A 16834-nucleotide genomic window follows, 5' to 3' on the forward strand; every position below is an offset into this window, starting at 1 on the left:
TAAAATATATAATTTACATGCAATAAAGTGAACAGACTTTAAACACCCCTCCTCTATAAAACATTTCCATCACTGCTGACAGTTTCTTTGGATCCCTTTTCAATCAATAACCCTCTTCTCCATTTCATCCCAGGGATGATTTATATTATCACAGTTTGTTTTTCTCTGATGTAGAACTTCATATAAATGGAATCATACAGTATGCACTCTTTTTGTCTGGATTCTTTCACTTAGCACAATGTTTTTGAGATTCGTCCACTTTGTTCTTTTTTATTGTTGGTAGTACTCCACACATAAGCTCCTTAGGGCCTGCCCATTTTTGTATCCACTGCTGTACTTAGAACCAAAGTGATATTAAAAATATTTATCAACAGGGATGACAGGGTGCTTATCAGGACAGACACTGGCCTAAGGGCTGGAGCAGAGTCATGTGCCAGGGGTTAACTCTTAGTCACTGGACTGTGGTAATGTAGGGGTCCTGGAGAGGTGCCATAGGAATGGGGATGGCTGGGGTGGTGATGGGGCACTTGAAGGCTCGGGACAGTGGCTATTCACCAGCCAGCATGGGAGTTTTCACTATGTCGACAACTGATACAAGTGTACCAGTGTATGCTGCTGAATATCAGCTCTGCCTAGTAAAGTGTCCTATACAGTAAAGACATTCGATAATATTTGTTTTTTGAATGGATTAATAACTACAAATTAAATGTAAACTGAGGATCTCTGCTTTTATCACTTAGAATTGATCTGTCTTGAAAGTATCTCTAAGTACTTTGGTTTTGTTAGTTGTATCATATAGTTATTAAAAAAATTTTAGAGCCTGTATCTAGGTTGTAGCATTTGGCCCAAACTGGATCCCTATCGTGGTATCAAAGACTGATGAGCAACCAGTAAATGCTGTTAAGTCTTAAATTGAGTTTTCAGATACGAACAGTTATACCTGGAATATCACGGGGAGGAGAAGCAAGGCTATCAGTTGCGGAATGGGTACCCAATAGAGTACCGGGCACATGGTGAAGGCCCAAAAATATTCGTCAAGTGAATGATTATGTGAATGACTACTTGTATGTGTTAAGAAGAGGAAGAGGTCAATAAGGGTTGGAGTATCCAGAGGAGACTTCTTAAAGAGAGTGGGTTGAAGGTAGACCATGAGGGTGGGAGGTTTTAGATGAGAGAGTTAGAATAGTGAAGAGCATGAATAAAGAAATGGCACGGGTCCTGTAGAGGACACCTGTTTTTGCCTTCACAGCACCCCTTCTTCTTGCTATGGGGGACTCAACTACATTTTCTCTGTTGCTTTCAGGCTTGGAGGGATGGCCAGTCAAGGAATTCTCTCTTCCCTGGACAGAAGTGGATGGGTGATCCAAGCTACACTGGTAAGACGTTCTCTTCTTAGCATGTGGATATCACAGAGAATAATCCAGAGAATTTGGTTAAACTCATGAATCCTGATGGCAGTGCCCTGAATGGTTGCTTGGTTGCTGCTACCTAGCTCTCCAGAGCTTTCCTGATTCCTGGATTTTCTGAAATTTTGACCACTCTGCTATTCCTTCATTTCTGTGAATTATTCTATAGCCTTTCAGTATATATATATATATATATATATATGTATTTTTTTTTTTTTTTTTTTACTTAATGTAGCAGGAGTCAATTTCTGTTCCTTGTAACCAACAAACCTTGATGGACTTAGGCATTTTCTGGCTTCCCAGCCCCTAGCAGTTTTTTTTTAAGATATTCTGGCTGGTCAGTAGCTGATTTCAGAATTCTTTTGATGTTTACTTTAGAGAATGGAATCCCCTACACTTTCCTTATGAGCAGACCTTGTGGTTTCACTACTTGAGTCATAAATTGAGATGTCTAGAAATGGAATGTTCCTCTTTATAACTCAACATCACGTTTTGCTATGCATGACCCCCTAAGAGGTTCCACTCAGAAGGGTGTTGTGAAGATTTGAAGATAATACCAATCATATTGTAGACTCTTAAGAACGAAGATATAGTCTGATTTTAAAAAAATGAAGATTCTTAACTTTATAGCTGTAGCCAGTGGCTGTCTTGTGGGTTTTTCCCCCACTTACTTCATCTACTATTTTTCTTACAATAAAAGTAAATTTTTCTCTCTCCCTTCCCACCTCCTTTTATTGGGATAAACTATTGTTGTGGTGGTGCCTTCCGTCTTTCTTTCTTAGCCTCCACTAACATTTTCATTAGCTTCATCACTTGCTACTTACTTGGAACACTCCAAGGTTTGCTTCTGACTAGTGCTAATTGAACTATACTCCTCATTTTTTCTCATGAATCCTGGGGAGAGTAGCATTTTCTCCCCGAGGGAAAATGAAAACATGACAGATGACAGAGGTAGCTATTATGTAAACAAGAGAGGAATCACAGAACAGATTTCAGTGGCCTTTGTGCAAAGGGAAAGCGGAAGTGAAGAGCAATTCCAGTCCAGGCCTGGCCACGTGGATTAACCTTTTTCAACCATATGATAGCACAGCATGAGAAAAAAGGAGGGCCTGACTCAAGAGGAAGTGCTCCATGTGGGATGGCTGAGCAAGTAATTGCTCTTACAGTCCTCAGTGGAATCAGGATGAATGGGGAAAAGAAGGCCCTAAAGAATCTAAATATGGTACAAAATCAAAAGAATCCAAGAATGAATATGATTGTCAACAGTTTTATTCTTTGTCGTTGGTTGATAATAAGTGCCTTTAGCAGATAGAAAATAAGCATTAGCTTGGGGAAAAAAATCTGTCCTTCTGATTTCAAGGCAAGTGCCATATCCTTGGGTGCTTTGAAAATTACCTATCAAGTCTCACTCCTCTCTGCTCTTCCCATCATGGATCTTATTCAAGCTCTCATTATTCCTGGTGTAATTTTCTAATGGTCTTTCTTCTCTGGTTTCTTCCTTCTTCAAGCTCTTCTTTCTGCTCCCAGAATAAACAAGACCTGGCCATGTCAACCACCTGCTTAAAGACTTTTGAGGATGTTCCTTAGTCCACAGATGGAGTTGGACTCTTTACCATGGCAAATAAGACCCTACCCATGTGGGCCTCCACATGCCTTCCCAGCCTGTCTCCTGCTACCTGCTCCCACCCGTCACCCCACACACATACTAATCTGCTTGCCATTCCACAAACACACCAAGCTCTTTAAGGCCTCCGTGACTTTGCTCATGCTTCTTCCATTCTGGTTTTCTCCTCAAGGTTTGCCTCCTCCAGAGAAATCTCTTAAAGACCAATATTAAATGTCAAAATCTCTGCCCAGCAGAATCTGTTGCCTTTTCCTCTGTGCACAATTTTCTTTCTATACATACCACACACATAGCACATAACATTATATCAGTGCAGCCCAATAGAAATATAACATGAACCAGATACATAATTAAAAATTTCCAGTAGCCACATTAAAACAGTAAAAAAAAAACCATGCAAAGTTAATTTTAATAATATATTTTATTTAACTCAATATATCCAAAAATATCATTTCAATATGTAATCAATGTAAAAATTACCAATAAGATATAATAAATTCTTTGAAATCTGGTGTGTGTTATATACTTACAGCATACCTCAGTTTAACCTAAATACATTACAAGTGCTCAATAGCGACATTTGGCTAGGACTACCATATGGGACAGTCAGCATTATTTTATAGGTCATTGTTCTCTTGTCTTTCTTCTGGTTCAGTGATGTGTTTCTCAGGGGCTAAGCCTTATTCACCTTTTGATGTCTGCTATATAGTCCTCTATGTGGGGAACATAGCAGCTGAGTGAATGTGTGCTGAATGGAAGAATAATTTTTAAGTCTTGGGAATTTATGAATGTTGGGCCCACAAATGAACCATTATATTTCCTTTTATGTCAGATTCCCTTGGTCATCTCAGTGCAAGCTATCACATAATGTTCAACAATTCCCGTAAATCCATTGCCAAATGGTCAATGGGGCGGTGCATAATAAAAATGACCTGGATGGAAGATTAGTTGCACTGTTCAAATTCCATTTGGCTGTTGTAAAATTATCATAATAATTTGAATACATTATGACTATAATGATTGCACTGTAATTGAACACTTTTCGGGTATTTTTCTCATGACATTGACCTAGATGAATCAGCCATGCACACATGATCTAATCAATCATGGACAGCATCCCTGAATGTTTTCAGAGAAGATGGAAGTGGAGGGAAAAAAGGGATTAGTTAAATCCCATGTTATTTGATTACTGTCATCTCTGAACTCCTATAGCATTTATAACCCCTGCTGGGTAACATGTGTACACAATGATCCTATGGGTTCAGGGTCACAAGGAAAACCTGTGGGACCTCTGAGAGCAATGGTTACACACCACTGGCAAAGATCCTGTTCTTTAATCCTACACTGTTACGACCTTCTCAGTACCACAGGGACAGAATCTGTGGTGGGGACTCTTGGGATTTCAGGATGAGATTGCAAAATACAAAGTACTGTAACATACATTTAATGGTTTATAAACAACATCTCTTTTGGCCAGACTAAAGTCCTTGAGAATCACTCAATGACTCAAAATACAAATAATTGTGACTAAAAAGATTATCCAAAACACATGGTTTTGAATTCCTTTGCTAAAAGAAAACCCCCATTTCTGTTCCCTAGATGATAATATTCAGATGAGACTCTTGTCACGTCTGTCACCATATTCACCATCACAGATCATTTTGACTTTTCCAGTGTTTTTACATGCTTTAATCTGTCATAGCCATTCATTTATTCAAAAAATGGGTCAAACTCTTATTGTCATCACTTGCACTATGTTCACATTGGCCATGGAAACTATAAAAACTATTTAAGCTAATATTTTGGAAGGCGTCTGTTATCTTTCAACGTATAGACGCAACCATAAATAATTTCTCTCATGTTGTAAATAAATCAGTAGCTGTAATTAAAGGAAAATCAGTTAAAAGGAGGTAACAATATTAAGACTTTGTTCCCTACTCACTTCTCTCTGTGGAAGAAATTCCTGAATGCTGGGAGCAGGAACAGACGGGGTCTTGGTGGACAATACCTCATCAAGAGGAATAGTCTTGTCTCCAGCTGTGCAAAAATATAATTACTTTGGCATGTCTCAAAAGACTCAACTCTTTTGTGTTCTGGAGAAGGGAAGAGCCAAACATGGAATAGTAATGTCGATTTTCAGGCCATTTATCAACAAAATCTAATCATTAAAGCAATAATGTATTCAACATTTAAAAATTTTAAAGTTTCTGTTCAGCCCAATTGTTTGAAGCACGTATGTTTTAGTATGTCTTTTTCCCCTCGACCTAGACACTGATAATATGAGTGAAATTTGAGTCTTGTACAAATATAAACTGAAATCTAAAGGTGACGGAAGATGAGGTGCTTTGGGGGGACCATCTTTCATGCTCCATCTGCTATGAGAACCCTCTCGAGGTTTGTTGGAGAAATACTACATGATCCATTGTGTGCCTGCCTTGTTTTCATCCTTTTCCCAGACAGCCCATCCATCTGGTGTTGAGTAGAGGTGGAGAACGGCTCTGGTGTCAGACAAATCTGGGCTGGATTCACTCTGGGATTTTGGGCATGATACTACTCATTAAACAATGAAGCCTTTTCTTTATATTGTTCTTGATCTTTTTTCAATTATGTATATACATACCCAAAATTCAAATTACCATTCAAGCTTTGAAACATTCTTAGGAGATTAGATCAATGGCAAATTTAGTTTATTTTTTTTTCCCAAGAGTCTAATAAGGGAAGAAATTCTACTCCCTTATTGCATGCCATCAACTTTAGACTATTTATTAGACCAACTGACAGATTTTCATCAGTGTGGCTAATTTGGAACAGCATAAAACCAAAACAATTTTTTGTTTGGGATGCTCTTTGGCTTGGGTGATTTCCAATATGTCAGATAGCCCTGCAGTTAAGCTCAAGTATTGAACTCAGTAACAGTTTGTCCCCAATTTTAGAAGAGCTAATCACAAAATCAAATCTCACTAAGCAAATAAAGTAGGAGATGGTGATGCTTCTCCGACAAGAGAAATATTCTGATTACGATTTATCCTTGGGTTCCTTTAAATCAGACATCCTCGATGGAACCAGTTTTGCCCTGTAGGGGGCAGTTTTCATGTCACAGTGACTGAGGTAGTATTACTAGCATTTAGTAGGAAGAAGCTGATGGTGCCTGACTGTGTCCCAGTCCTGCACAAATGAATTGTCTCTTGGCCTTTACAATTGTCAAATGCCCAAAGGGACATTCATACAGGTGGAAAACCTGTTTTTATTGAGCTGAGCCTAGAATCCAACCCTATTTTACATATAAACATAATGTGGATTTGGTGGGAAGGCATAGTTTTAATAATATACAGTAAATTTCATGGGAATGCAATGACTTTGAAAACTGAGGGGAGATTATACTACTTTGTTCTGTTTAGAAATTTACCAAGAGTTAGTTTCTCTTATGGACTGATTGTGTTACCCCCAAATTCATATATTGAAGCCCTAACCCTCAGTACCTCAGAATGTGACTGTATTTAGAGACAAGGCCTGTAAAGAGATAATTAAGTTAAAATGGGGTCGTTAGGGTGGGCCCTAGTCCAGTATGACTAATGTCCTTATAAGAAGAAATTAGGACACAGATACACAGAAGGATGACACAGGAAAGATGGCCATCTGTAAGCCAAGACGAGAAGCCTCAGAAGGAACCAAACCTGCTGACACCTTGATCTTGGACTTCCAGCCTCCAGAACTATTAGAAAATACATTTCTCTTGTTTAAGCCATCTGGATTATGGTCTTTTATTATAGTAGTCCTAGCAAACTAACACCATGGCTTTATTTTTAGAAAAGCACACTAATGATGTTAAAGCTGCTTTTTGCACTTGAGTCCCCAGTACAATGTATTTGTGTCAGTCTGCATTTGTAGCTGTCACATTCACGGTGAGTCTGCATAGAGTGCAAGCATTGTGATTGCCTTATGCCTAATATCATCATGTCTGAATATTTACTTAATGACGTTCCTATAATTATGTTACAAATTACCTTTCTCTATTTTACTTTTAATGATAACTAGGTTAATATAGTAATATTTTTGGACATTATGTATATAGGCAAGTTATATTACCTATGAATTTTAATTCAGAACATAATGCAGACATTTAAAAATATTTATCACGAAAGGCCGGCATTGGGTTTGCTCAAATCACTAGAGGTGATTTGAGGTTTGCTAAAGGTTTGCCGAGCATCGCTAGAGGTAAGTTTTAGGTAGGTTTTTTATTTTGCATGCTGAACAAGAATACCCCTATTGTCTAAAGCAGTGGTTCTTAAACTTGGGTTTATGGTAAGAAATCCTTACCTGGGTTCCACTCTGAGAGATTCTACTTTGGTTGGAATGTGGCCTGGGCAGCTGGAGTTGCAAAAGCTCCCCAGGTGATTCCATAGTGTAAGGGTTGGAAGTCACTGTGGTGGGTTTAAATCATGTCTGCAAATTCTTTGACATGCCTTCCATCAACAAGTGGGTCTAATTCCCCTTGACTATGGGCCATTTTAGTGACCGATATCTTTTTTTTTTTTGGATGTGCTGCGCCGCATGCGGGATCTTAGTTCCCCGACCAGGGATGGAACCCCTGCCCCCCCTGCAGTGGAAACAAGGAGTCCTAACCACTGGACCACCAGGGAATTCCTTAGTGGCTGATTTCTAACCAATAGAATGCAGTGGAGGCCCCCCTGCACAACTTTCAAGGCTACATCATAAAAGGCAATACAGCACCCACCTCGCTCTCTGTCTCTCTCTGGGTCTCTGTCTTGCTCCCTTTCCCCAGGCCTTCACAGCCCTGAGCAGCCACGCAAGAAGAACATCCTACGCTGAAGCCACCACACGGGGAGGGATCACATGGAGAGACCACCTAGAGGTAGAGAGAGATGTCCGAGGATTACCAGCTATTCACCCCAACTGTTTGTCTTTCCCAGCCAAGGCACCAGTTGTGTGAGTGGCTGAGGCTTCCCAGATGGTCTCTGCCTGCATCCTTGGAGGGACCTCAAGTGGGGCAGGACCACCTAGTGGAGACCCGGTCAACCCTGCAAACATCACGTAATAAATAATAAGCGACGGTTATTGTATTAAACTACTGTTTGGGGTGGTTTGTCATGTGGCAACAGAAACTGGAACATGCCTCGTTGGTATTTGCAAAGCCCTTCCTTTGATGGAATTAATTTAATTCAAGAGTTTTCTGTGCTCTCACTTGCCTCCAGGTCACGTTAGGATGGCACGCACCCTCTCTCCGCTCTGGTGAGGACCACATGAGTCTGCTGGACTCCCGGCTCGCCTTGCAGTTCTGTTTATCAGGCCTCATTTGCTTTTAACTTGTTAATGGGAGGAGAGGCAATTGTCAGTCCAATGCAGACAAGTTCTGACCAATCCTAGTGTAAAGGACAACACTGTAGGATTGCATTTGTTAAACAGGAGGAGAGAAGCCTATATTTGCTTTGCTACCTGATTAGTCTATATCTTACACGCTGCATTTCTTAAAGAAATTTGTTCCTTCCACAAATTCCTGGCACATTTGGTTGGATGCCAGCTAGTCCAAGTCTAGGCAGATAGAATCCATGTCTTCAGGTGATCTTGTTGCAAGCTGCCCAGCTCTGACACAAGCAAAGGACAGCAGACAAGCCATCATCGTCCCCAGTAGAGCCGGAGTGACAGAGAAGTACAGACCTAGTTCACAGGAGGCCCTGATGAATCCTGGCAGAAGAAATCAGACAATGCACCAAATGTCTTGAGTGCTTTATGTGCCCTTTTCTCGAAGAGCCAACCTAGAAGACAGAATGAACAAATAATATAATAGTGGATGCAGTTTGTCTTTTTTGAAAGCACTTTGCTGTGCCAACTTCCATTGTTTCCTTTCCAAATGGTAGCCCTCTGCAATGGTCTCCTTCTCATCAAGAGTTAGTTAAAACCAAGGTGAGTAGGAGGTTGGGTGGTCATGGTTTCCTAGACAATGTTGAGTCCTTCGGATTGAATCCTTGGACGTCTAGGATTTAGGTCCACTTACATCATTTCTAGGGTGTTTGAGGCCTCCCACGAGCCATCCCCAAATAGTGTTTTCTCACAGAAACACGTCTTCTGGAGAACCCAGGTTAGAGAAGAACTCGGGTTACCCAGACTAAGAGACTGGCTGGCTATGAGGTGGTCCATCTTCTGAGCAGGCATTTTTAGAGGGTAGTGGAGGGGGAGGACCATCTTTGCAAGGGACTGAAATGGTTTTCTCTGGATTGAGTGTGAAGCAGGTTATCTGGAGAATCAAAACTTTATTTATAGATGCAGGAAACTAATGATTTGTGGAGGATGGAAGCTTCAGGGGAGGGTAAGAATATTTGTGTGGGGCTTTTGGAGAGGAAAGGAATAGGGCTTCAAGAATATTTGCCTGAGACGTACAGTCACTGAAATCTCTCTGCGTGTCCTGGAGCTTGGGCTCCAAGCAATGCCCAGTGACAGGGAAGGGCACTGAGACAAAATCATCTTGGAGGTAGAAAGAGACATGGCCAAGTCAGGCGGTAGAAGGGTCGGTGTGTGAGAGCAAGCAAGCTCTGGAACGCATCTGGTGAATTTCAGGACTTAGTCTGGGAGTTAAGGGGTAGAGCTCTGTATTGAATTTCCTGCTAATGCCTATACATGGGAGCTAGGACCTTATCTGCATCCCTCACAGAGAACCAGGACGCCAATACCTTTCCATTTTGATAAATGGAATATTTATAAATGGAATGGAATATTTATAAATGTAATATTTCCTGCCATATCAATAAACAAAGGATGTTACAGTCATCAGCGATTGCACCCCTCAACGTGGGCTGGTGAACCCTGAGGAAGCTCTGGAAGGAAAGAATACCTGCCATCTAGCAGCCAGCCCTCAGACAGCAGCCACTCCCTGCGGTGAGCCCTGAGGGAACTCAGGCTGTGAAAGCACAGGATACTGGCCCCAGAGAGCTGAGGTGCATATCAAAGGAATGATTTCAGTGAGCCCAGACTCTTGCATCTTCCCATACATAGAAAAGCGCTAAATTCCTTAACTTGGGATATCTGGTTTTCTTTAATTAACAATAATCTTTTGACATCCCGACTACCTGCCCTTTTGTTGCAAAACTCCTATATACCCTGGCTCCTCCCCTCGCCTCCTTGGAGCAGTTTCTCAGAGCTATCTGAAATGCTGTCTCCCGCGCTGCAGAACTCCTTTTGCCCCAAATAAAACTTAACTCACAACTCTCACGTTGTGCATTTTTTTAAAATCAACAGTTCGTATAGTACTTGCAATTCACAAATTGACTTTGAATCAGCATTTCCACTTACGTCTCACAAAGGTTTATTGATGCTGTGGAGCAGGTATCACGTATTGTTCCCATTTTACAGATCAGAAAGCTGATCAAGATCACCCAGGACGGAAGCAGTTGTCTACTATTTTTTTTTAAATTAATTAATTAATTTATTTTTGGCTGCGTTGTGTCTTCATCGCTGTGCGTGGGCTTTCTCTAATTGCAGCGAGAGGGGGCTACTCTTCATTGCGGTGTGCGGGCTTCTCATTGTGGTGGCTTCTCTTGTCGCGGAGCATGGGCTCTAGGCGCGCGGGCTTCATTAGTTGTGGCGCGCGGGCTCAGTAGTTGTGGCTCACGGGCTCTAGAGCGCAGGCTCAGTAGTTGTGGCGCATGGGCTTAGTTGCTCCGCGGCATGTGGGATCTTCCCGGACCAGGGCTCGAACCCGTGTCCACTGCATTAGCAGGCGGATTCTTAACCACTGTGCCACCAGGGAGGCCCCTTTTTTTAAAAAATTAATTTATTTATAGTTGTCTACTATTAATGGCTGACACTTACTGAGGACTTACTATGTGCCAGGCACTGCTGCAAGCATTTTACTTGTATTGGGGTTATTATTTCCCCTGTTTTACCGGAGGGGAAATGAAAACACTGAGAGGTAAGTGTCGCACAGGAGAACCCCTATTTGAAGCCCTTGCAGTGGAACAAGAAGTCCCACTCCTTAATTGAGAGGTGGTCCCTGCTGACTGCCCTGTAGAATCCTGCGTCAGCATTTGTTATTTACATATAAATGTAACCCCTGTGTGATGTCCGGGACTTGGTGCCCTTGTCTATTGAGGGAAAACTGAGGTGAGATGAAGTCAGTGTCCATTTACAGCTGACTGCGCCAATTTCTCAAATACTTATAACAAGAATTTGAATAAGGAAGGAATGCATCAGGCTGCAAGCCTGGGAGTAATTTCTCCTGTTTCCAGTTTCACGATGTGCGACGTGAATAGCCTGGTAATTTCACAGAACGAGAGGATCTTGATTACATTTAGTCTCAATCCCTTTTGCCAGACAGAACACGCTGGGATCAGCATGACAAAAGAGGTGATAATGGGCATTTTCAGAGTTTCTAGACCAAAGTGTGAGAGCTTTAGGAGGCGTGCCCTGGGATAAAATGACAGGATGGAAAGAGGGGACATCAGTTCTGGGGTTCAGCTTACTGACCTGATGGGATGTCAGTGTGGTATAAGGGTAAAATAAAGGCTCTGAAAATGCCAGGGTTGAAATGCTGGCACGTTAATTAACCCCCATTTCATAAATCTGCAAAATGGGGATAATGGTATCCTATCCTATAGGATTTGGGGAGGATTAAATGAGTGAATGCATGCAAAAAATTAAAAAAAAAAATTCCTGCCCCAGGGACACAGGGTTGTTCCTGTCTGGTGTTCTGCTGCATCCCCTAGCACCATGCCTGGCACACAGTTGGGGCTTGGCAAATAGCTGTCTAATGAAAAATTGTGGAGCAAGGGATAGTGAGAAATGGGCTGGCACAGTTAGGAAGGCACTTTACAAACCCCCGATTGCTCTGCTGTGGTTTTAAATCAGAGCGTGCCTCTCTTGCCTGCTTCTGTCTTTTTAACCTGTGAGCTGGGCATAAATCTGACACTGCCTGTGCAGGAGACAAAGGAGGGGATCAAGGTCCACTAACTCGGGGTTTCTCAATCTTGGCACTATTGACGTTTGGGCCTGAAGAGTTCTCTGTTGCTGGGGTCTCTCCTGTGCCTTGTAGGATGTTTAGCAGGATCCCCAGACTCTATCCACTAGATGAGAGTAGGACCACTACCCCCAGGTTGTGAGGTCCAAAAATGTCTCCAGACGTTGCCAAATTCTCTGGGTACAAAATCGCCCCTGACTGAGAATCACAGGTTTATGTAAGTTTATATAAATGTATTAGTTTACTAGGGCTGCCAAACAAAATACCACAAGCTGAGTGACATAAGAGGTGTTTATTATCTCACAGCTCTGGAGGCCAGAAGTGTGAGATCCAGGTCTGGGCAGGGCTGGTTCCTTCTGGAGGCTGAGGGAGAATGTGTCCCAGGCCCCTCCCCTAGCTTCTGGTGGTTTGCTGGCTGGCCATCCTTGGTGTTGCTTGGTCTGTGACACATCACCTTGATCTCTGCTTTCGTATTCACGTGGTATTCTTTTACGTATATGTGTCTGTGTCTGTGTCCAAAATCCCCCTTTTTCAAAGGACACCAGTCATGCTGGATTAGAGGCCCAACCTAAACCCCTCATATTAACTAGTTATATTTGCAACAAACGTATTTCCAGGTAAGGTTACATTCTGAGATACTGGGGTCAAGACTTCAACATATGAATTTTTGGGGGGGACACAGTTCAACCCATAGCATGTATAAGTTTGTATAAATGTAGGGACCATAGACTTGAAAGCCCGCACAGCAGGAAGTTAAGGTGTAAGCAGCACACAGTCTGGTGGGGGTGGGCTGTGTTGAACGAGAGTCTGGGACAGGCAATTGCTGTCAGGAGGAAATATGGCCTCCTTGAAGCAGACCTATGTTTCCAAAAGAAGCTGTCCAATCCAGGTTTTAAGTGACATTTCTCAAATTAAAAATGTTAACTCAACCATTTAAGAGAATTTTAAAACAGTCCCCAAATACATTTCTGAGCAGTGCCTGGCCTGTGGCTGGCCAGTTTGCAGGCTTTTGTGCAATAGGATTATAAAATTTTGTGAAGGCTAGAATTCAGAAACAAATTAATTTTTACCACTAAGGGAGAATGAGGAGAATCGTAATCAGATCCCTAAGCTTTGGGTGACCATGTAATATGGTGTTCAAGCTGGGACCCTTTTGGTAATGAAAGGGAATACTGTTAATAATTATCAATATATGTAAACTGGAATCATCCCACACAACTGGGGTGTATGGTCAAGTTACCTCAGTTGCATCTTAATAGAGATAAACTTTTTTTTTTTCTTAAGCACACACCTGAGACATTCATGGAGCAGAGATGGTCAGACTCATGGGAATAGGGATACTCTGGTAAATTTTTTTTTTTTAATTTTTAATTTTTAAATTTATTTATTTATTTATTTTTGACTGTGTTGGGTCTTCGTTTCTGTGCGAGGGCTTTCTCTAGTTGCGGCGAGCGGGGGCCACTCTTCATCGCGGTGCGCGGGCCTCTCACTATCGTGGCCTCTCTTGTTGCGGAGCACAGGCTCCAGACGCGCAGGCTCAGTAGTTGTGGCTCACGGGCCTAGTTGCTCCGCGGCATGTGGGATCTTCCCAGACCAGGGCTCGAACCTGCGTCCCCTGCATTGGCAGGCAGATTCTCAACCACTGCGCCACCAGGGAAGCCCCTGCCTATGTTTGTTTCCATGAGTTTTATGGTTTCAGGTCTTACATTTGAACCCACAGTATCTTTGGGTGATTCTCTGTCTCACCACTTTCAACATGGTCTTATACCATCTTCCATCTTAAATTCTGGCTCATGTGTGGAGCCTTTCTCTCTAGCTGAGTTGTAAGCTACCTCTTACAACTCCTTCAGGGCTTATAGTAATAATATTAGTGGTTTACATTTGTCTGGCAGTTTACTGTTTATGAGCATGCCTTATTGTTAAAAAAAAAAAAAAAAAGTTAGGCATGAGAAGAAAGGAGAGAGTAAAATGGACGGCAGGGAAGATATTCATTCGGACAGCCTCAGGTTGATAAAGCTGAGTCCGGGCATCAGAACCTCAGGACTGTGCCTGCGGGGAGGAAGCTGATGTGTGACTGATGGAGACAGGTCAGCTGCCCTGAAGGGCTCCACTCCTCTCCAGTAGGGAGTTGGTCCAGAGGCCTGAACTAACTGACTCAGGGTATTTGAAGAGGGGCCAGAGAACCTTCCCAGAAGGCATGGAAGCTCCTTCTTCTAGGTTAGTATTTTATTAGGATTTTGCCCACCACTACCCCCCAGAACATCACAGCCCTGTCATGGGACACATGGAAGCTTAAGTGGTTTGGTGCAACCTACTACTTAGATGATTGAAGAGCTGGGTTGAACCCAAGTCTACTTCCCACGAATGATTATGCTCTTTCCACTATTCCAGTGACATTTGCAGAAGATTCATCTGAAATGGTTGGTAAAAATGCAGATTCATACTCCATCCATGAATACACAATTTTACTAAGCAACCCTAGTAATTCCAATAGGTGGTTCATGCATCACACTCACCTTGAGAAGCCCCTTTCTATTCCAAGGGGCCTGGCAGACATGGCTATTTAGACCTCTAAAGTATTCTTCAGTTTATAAAATGCCAGGACATAAATTTTTCTCATTTGTAAAATGAGGCAGTTGGTGCAGAATCTAGATGATCTCCAGGAGCCCTTCTATCTCCAAGAAGTGGTGTTTCTTTGCTTGCAGAACCAGCATGCGAGCTCTCGAGGGCTTGTCTGGACCACAGTTACCGGAAAAAGGAAAGGGAGTAGCTGGGTAGCTGAGTGTGCAGACACCGCTGCCTGTCACGTTATGGGGAGAGCCCCCATGCCGAGGACCTGCTGACCACCTTTGCGTGAGACCTCTGTACCCCAGGACCCTGGGTGTTTTCAGCAGAGATGGCTGCGTGAATTGACCTCAGAACCAGAAGACAAGCATCTGTGGAAATCTCCCAACTTAGGCAGAAAATTCATAGACACAGAGAGTGCGTGAACCCACCTAGAGAAGAAGCAGTCTTCTTGAGGAGCAGCCCATTGTCTGGAAAGAGCATCGGGCTGGGAGTCTGGAGATGCTGTCCAGTCCTGGCCCAGCCGCTCACTTGCTGAGTGGATATAGGCATGTCACTGGGCCTCAGTTTCTTTCTTGGTAACAGAAAGGGATTGAATCAGATGTACCTTTGCAGCCCAAAGGTGGAGGGGCTCTGGGACCCCCAACCCTGCTTCAATTATAGCAGCTGGGAATTTGCCTATTTCATTTATTTGGATTCTGTGTAAACTCTCCCTAGAAATATGGGCTCCAGTGCTAAAAAAAAAACATTCGAAAAGTACTGGTCTTTGCTTCAAGGCTGGCTGAAGCTTCAAGTCTCTGAGGCCAAACTTTTGGGGAACCCCTGGAACAAACTTTTGGGGGTTCAAGTGAATTCAGATGCAAATAAGCACATCATAAGCATTTAATTCATTCATCTGATTTCTCTTCAACGAAGAACCCCAAGTTCAGGTGAGCAGGATGGGGTTGAATAGTAAATACTGGAGCTAGTTAGGGCCAATATTTAATGTAAATAAACACAGCTGAGCAAACAGAGGGCTTTAAGCTAGGGCTGTATTTATGTAGCTATTTCCTCAGCGGGTTATGTTCCAAATGAATTCAATGGCTTTTTGACTTTTTTTCCTTCTGATCTTAATAGTGATCTGTTTGATGAAGTTGAAGGAACCAATTGAAAAGTCCAGACATGAAAAACTTGGAACCTTTTAAGAAAGGGCATTTTTAGCTAAGCCTTTCATTATTTCCTGGGGTAAAACAGAGGGCTTAAGGGACTTCTAGACATTTAGAGCAGAATGATTTGTGTATCTTAATCTCCTCTACATTCTTTCCTCCTCTTAAGAAAAGGTAAAAATCATTCTGGGGCTATTATACTGACACACTCTGGGTGCTGTATCTTGAATGACTTAGCAGAATCATCCAAAGTGGTTCTCGAGGGGGTTTCCTGGGGCTGATCTGAGTTGGATCTTGCTGTTTCTTAGGTGAGGGCTCTGATGTCACAGCCTTGGGAACTGCAATCTCATCATTTAATTAAGAAGCAGAACATGTAGACAGGGCCTCCATGTAATTTACTGGCTTGGGATATATCAATATTTTTATGGTTTTGAGATGCTTCTCATTTGATCCATGTGTTAATAATAAGGCAAGTTGCTGTAAAGCTAAACTTTCAAACTTCAGTGGCTTACCACAGTAGAAGTTATTGCTCTCTCATAGAGTCCACAGTGGGTTTAGGCACCCTGCTTTCCATGCAGTGATTCAGGGATAAGGCACACTGGATTCTTACCCATAGTAGCTGAGATGTGATATTCATCGCTTTCGTTCATACTCTATTGCTGAGAACTGACCCTACCAGGTGTAAAAGTGGCAGAGATATCATCCTGAGTTGGCAGTCATTTCCCAAGAAAAGCTCTATACAGTGGAAGGAAAGCACAAGTTATCTTTGCCACAATCAGCAACAACAAAGGATGTTGCATAATCACCGAACTAAACGTGCAATTTTGACGCCTTAAGTCATAAACACTCAAGTTGATGGCATTATCGACCTTAGTCAAAGCAAGAGGAGAAAATGCCTAAGGAAATGACACAGTTTAAGCCTTGTAGAAATGTCCCATCTATCTCACCTAGTATTACTGAGGGCAAATACTTATGTTGGTGACCCCTGCAGGAAGATGCGCTCAAGCAAAGGTCAGCTTCTTCCATGTAGGTCTGCAAAATGACTTTCTATCTGTGCCTCAGAGATTTTCTACAGAATGAAATTGTTCGATTAGATCATCTCTAATACCTATAGTCTGGCAATATG

The 16834-nt window shown here is 42.3% G+C and overlaps 1 protein-coding gene across 2 annotated transcripts in view; it reads left to right on the plus strand.

Annotated features, from left to right (window-relative positions):
* The first annotated feature begins 1305 nt into the window (after window positions 1–1305).
* KCNE4 (potassium voltage-gated channel subfamily E regulatory subunit 4) overlaps window positions 1306–16834 on the plus strand; it is a 36025-nt gene continuing 20496 nt past the window's right edge. For both annotated transcript variants that reach the window (XM_036856931.1, XM_036856932.1), the window contains exon 1: window positions 1306–1376. The gene's annotated coding sequence lies outside the window, so the exon portion shown is untranslated. The remainder of the gene's footprint in view (window positions 1377–16834) is intronic.

Source organism: Balaenoptera musculus, chromosome 7, assembly GCF_009873245.2.
Source record: "Balaenoptera musculus isolate JJ_BM4_2016_0621 chromosome 7, mBalMus1.pri.v3, whole genome shotgun sequence".
In the NCBI taxonomy this organism is placed as follows: domain Eukaryota; kingdom Metazoa; phylum Chordata; class Mammalia; order Artiodactyla; family Balaenopteridae; genus Balaenoptera; species Balaenoptera musculus.